This window comes from Halyomorpha halys, unplaced genomic scaffold (genome assembly GCF_000696795.3).
Source record: "Halyomorpha halys isolate HHAL.00 unplaced genomic scaffold, Hhal_1.1 Scaffold2236.1, whole genome shotgun sequence".
Classification (NCBI taxonomy): Eukaryota; Metazoa; Arthropoda; class Insecta; order Hemiptera; family Pentatomidae; genus Halyomorpha; species Halyomorpha halys.
In genome coordinates, this window is record NW_027112553.1 from 34,436 (window position 1) to 39,408 (window position 4,973).

At 28.0% G+C, this 4,973-nt stretch overlaps 1 long non-coding RNA gene across 1 annotated transcript in view; it reads left to right on the forward strand.

Moving 5' to 3' along the window:
* The window catches only part of LOC136795066 (uncharacterized), a 10,521-nt gene extending 7,482 nt beyond the window's left edge, over window positions 1–3,039 (forward strand). Inside the window, exons 2-3 of the long non-coding RNA XR_010844219.1 lie at window positions 295–496; window positions 2,903–3,039. This is a non-coding gene — a long non-coding RNA (uncharacterized lncRNA). The remainder of the gene's footprint in view (window positions 1–294; window positions 497–2,902) is intronic.
* Window positions 3,040–4,973: the final 1,934 nt, after the last annotated feature.

The following is a 4,973-nucleotide window of genomic DNA, read 5'->3' on the forward strand; positions in this document are numbered from 1 at the left end:
AAAAACCCTTTATACATCAAAATATACTATTTACTAAAAAAGAGCATATTACAATATATATTATTTTTTTGTTTATGAGGAAATATTTTCGTTTTATTATGATATGCTAATATTTGGAGTTTTCATTGATCAAACATTTATCCTTTAAATATTGGTAAGATTTTATTTAATACTGGCTGGCAGTTTTGGAAAGTTGATTTTGAACCCCTACTGCCACTACACTAGCATTGCAAATATTTTAATATAATAATAGAACTGATTATATTTTATAAAATGCATTAAAATTCCTTTCAGAAATGGCTATCCTCAATGAATTAATGCATTATGATTATCTTATTGCAATGGCTCTTATGATTGTATGCTTGTTACCGCTGTTACCAAACAACAAATTACGATACTACACATACTTCAGTTGCTATGGAATAGCTATGACACTGATCTGCATGGTGTTATTACCATTGGGTCTCCTACGGCCACGGAACATTCACAATATGAAGTAAGTCTGTTAGTTTAATTTGCATATTATATTAAGTTGATTAATTATAAATAATCTATATTTATATATAGTTGACTGTAAAAATTGATATATAAGAAGATGGTCAGGATATCGGTCAAAAGAGAAACAAAAATAGTTTACAACTATTTATTTTCCGACGTTTCGGCCCACTTTGCAGGGCTTCATCAGGGCTAAATAGATACAAAAAAAACTAAGAATATTACAACAATAAGATACAATAAGGCAATTTTAGCTAGGATAAAGATTATGTAAAAATAAAGTGATAAGAAATTACATATAAATAAAAGGAAGCAAGACGTAAATAGTATCAATATAAAATAAAATTGAAAAAAAAAAAAAGTAACAATGGTAAGAGTAAAAATTTTGAAAAATATGTAAAATATAAAGTTAGAGATTAAATAAACGTCTTGAAAGAATAATTATAAATAAAAAATAATAATGATATTAAATCATTTATTATCATTTTAATATCATTATTATCTCTAACTGTATATTTTACGTATTTTTCAAAATTTTTACTCTTACCATTGTTACTTATTTTTTTTTATTTTATATTGATACTATTTTACGTCTTGCTGCCTTTTATTTATATGTAATTTGTTATCACTTTATTTTTACATAATATTTATCTTAGCTAAAATCACCTTATTGTATCTTATTGTTGTAATATTCTCAGTTTTCTTTTTCTTTTTTTTTTTTGTATCTTTTTAGCCCTGATGAAGCCCTGCAAAGTGGGGCGAAACGTCGGAAAATAAATAGTTGTAAACTATTTTTGTTTCTCTTTTGATCGCAACCCTGACCATCTTCTTATATATAAATAATCTACTTTAAAATGTATATACGTTTATTATGTGAAAAAATTAAAGTTCTGTTTTAACAAGAGTTATACAATCAAGCACATTCTCTGACAATATTTTAAAAATCTTAAAATTGATATAACCATAGACTAAATCTTACAGTGGAAAACCACAAAAAACACAAAAACAAAAAAAAATAAATGAGATTCATTTAATAAAATTAATATTTGACTTCTAATGGGAATAAAAAGTTAATTTTAGAAAAAGAAGAAGACAAAAAAAAAAAAACTAAAATAGTATTATTGGCAATAATATAAGAGATAAACATAGATTTATAACAGGATGCCTGCAGCAGCAACTGTAGGTAACTGGGAGTGGAAGTTTATGAAACGTTTTTTGATGAAATCTTCTATTGATTCCATTTGTAGTTCTTGATGCAATCAGCTTTTAATTATAAACCAAGGGGCATCCACTGTAATTCTTAGGAGTTTATTTTAAAATAATTGTAATTTTTTCCTTTTTATAAGCGATGCTGCTCCCCAGACTTCACAGTACATCAGTAGAGACCTAAGTATTGTTTTATAAATAAGAATAGTTGTTTCTGATTTTAATTTAGATTTTCAATTTATAATGGGATATAATTGCAAACCTTGAGTAGGTTTGGGTTAGTTTAATGTTGATATGGTGATTCCTGGCAAGGCGGTGGTCGAGGTGAATTCCCTGGTTTCTTACTACTTCATTGGCAGAATTTTGTTGCACTTTTTTTCCTTTGAGGATTAATTCCAGTGGGTCTGATGAGCATCTGAGAGTAAAAACTTTTGAAATTTTTTTCAATATCGAGGCTAATAATCCATTTAGTAAATTGGAAGATTATTGATTGACCGTGTGTATAGATGAATGGAATATGGTCCGGGTGCGGTAAAAAAAAACTCAAATAGTATATGATTATACTATTTTTACTGAGCCGACGTTTCGCCCCACTTTGCACGGCTTCCTCTCTCGTCTTCCCCCACTTAGACTACGGTTTATTGGTCTATGGAGGGCTATCTGCAGGACTAGAGTTAAGACTGAAGAGACTCATGAATTGCTTTGTAAGATTTATCTTTGGGTTTCCATGGCACTCTCAAGTCTCCCGGCGGTATACCGAGTTGAAGTCAATCAACTATCTAAGCTTCTATTCCAAATTCTTAAAATCAAAAAACCTACCTATATCCTTTATCTCCTCACTCTTCGTTCATCCATCCACTCATTAAACACCAGGTCCCAACCGATTGATTTATATATGCCCTCCTATAGAATCGCCTTCTTTAGCAAATCCTTTGTCATACGTACAACCTCCTTCTGGAGTTTTATTCCCAAAAGTTGAAAACATTTCAATCTACAGTACTCAACAAAGCAATAATGCCACAAACTTCGGAAGGACGCGTGCCACCATCTTGAAATATTTTGAACCGAGTTTGTTAAGAACTATTTATATATAAACATTAACTAATCTTAAAAAAAAAAGAAAAAGAATATTGCAATATAATTTAATAATAATTTTTTGTTTTATATTAGAAACTCACTAAAATTATGTATTCTTATCTAGGTTTGCATCAAGAATTATTAAACAATACAATAAAGTATTAGGAATTGAGTGGATTCTTAGAAGAGAAGACATTTTGAAGAAAGATAGAGGAGCAATAATTGTTGCCAACCACCAAAATTTTTTAGACGTACTGGGTAAATATGTGAAGAAAATAATTTTCTTATAATAGGGGTATTCATGATCTTTACTTTTAACATGTTAAATGGAAAAAGTTATGTTAAATGGAGAAATATTTCCTTATTTTACTATGCTAGAACGATATAACATAATATGCTTGAGTCTGTTAAATAGAGAATGACGTCACACAACAGACCAGCTGAGCTCTACATCGGCGTCTTAGGTTACTTGCTTATAGTTTGTGTTTTGATTGTCTTAGTATTGCTTTTTGGCTTTTTTAAACAAGACAATCAGTAGCCAAATTTTCACATTTCTACTTTTCACTTATTTTAGGCATGTTGTAATAAATTACTGTAATCAAAAGTTAGAAGTAAACAATAACAAGAAGTTTTGGAAAGAAAGGTTATGAAACAAGTTGCTTAAAAAATCCGCAAGGAGCTCTTATGCATTTAACATTTAACATGACTTTAAATAGGGCTGCTCACAATCCTATATTTGACATTTAACATGGTAAAACATTTTCCATTTAACACAACATCATGAATACCCCTAATGTGATCTATATTGTGTATATCTATATTTGTTTATCCGTTACTAGAAAAAGTGGGAATTTCAAATTCTCTTTAGGAAGTGGAATTTCATCAATGTCAATAGTTTTTAATTTTATTTAAAACTATATAAACCAATATTTTATAATTTTAATTGTATTTTGTAAAAGCTAAGGGATATACGAATAAGGATAGTATAGAGTATTATGAAAATAAAAGTATTTAGAATGAAAAAAAGTTATTAAAAAAGTAGACAAAAATTTGGTATTTTTGAGAAGTCAAAATTTTGGTCTTTAAAAAAATTATGCTACTGTTTCAGGCCAGCACATTCAACTACTATAAAAATACTTTTAAAAATGTAAGAATAAACACAAATCTAATAATACAAGAGCCCAAGAGGAGAAAAAAGGCAGTTATTTCACCCCAATTTTTGATTACTTTATTGAAAACTATGCATAATTAATAGTCAAAACTGATAAGTCTGCCAAGTATAGGTAGGAGGAATAAAAAATGGCGGCTGTTTCAAAACATGATTAATTTTTTATTTGGAGCTCTATATCTTTACAACTACCAACAATAGAAAATCTAAAATAAATTTCATTTATTTTGAGTGTTGTCAGATGGCAACAGCATATGTGCGTCGTATGGGTCTAAAGATATATTTTTTAAAAAATCCAACATTTTATACAAACAATTAGTAATTAACAGTTTGTGAATTTATTTTCTGAAATATCATAAAACTGCTATTCTTACAATGATGTATACAATGTACTATAAATTATAATAAAAATAACTGCAGTAATAATAATACACCATAGTAAAAATAACAACACTATTCTGAAAAAGGTCAACAATTTTGTTTAAATTATATTTATTATGTTTAAATATTATATACAAAAAATAATAACTTTGGAACCAATAAAAATAACTAGATATGATAATAATGCAATAAATTATAAAATATACTGAAGAAATTTTAATGTAATAAATATCAAACTCTTAAATAAATTGAACAAGTAATAAACTGCAACTCTATTTTGAAATAAAAAAAAAGTTGAATAAGAATTCAGTAGATTAGACTAAAAATTAATGGAAGTTTCGTAGTGAAATATGGTTAAAAATAAAAAAGTGAAATTTTCATCTAGTGTTTTTTATTGGGACTAAAAATAGGGTTGTGGCAGCGGTGGGAGTTAAAAAATAAACTTGCCAAAACTGCTGGCCAGTATTAAATAAACAAAAAAAATATTACCCACAAATATGGTTTTATTTAAGGGAAGATATGGGGGGGAGGGGAGGGTTGCGGTAAGCAGAAAAAAACACAAATAAACAAAATAATTATTTATTTGTGCCTACGTTTCGACCTAAATTTCAGGTCTTCATCAGGGCTATAAAAATAAAAAGATAAC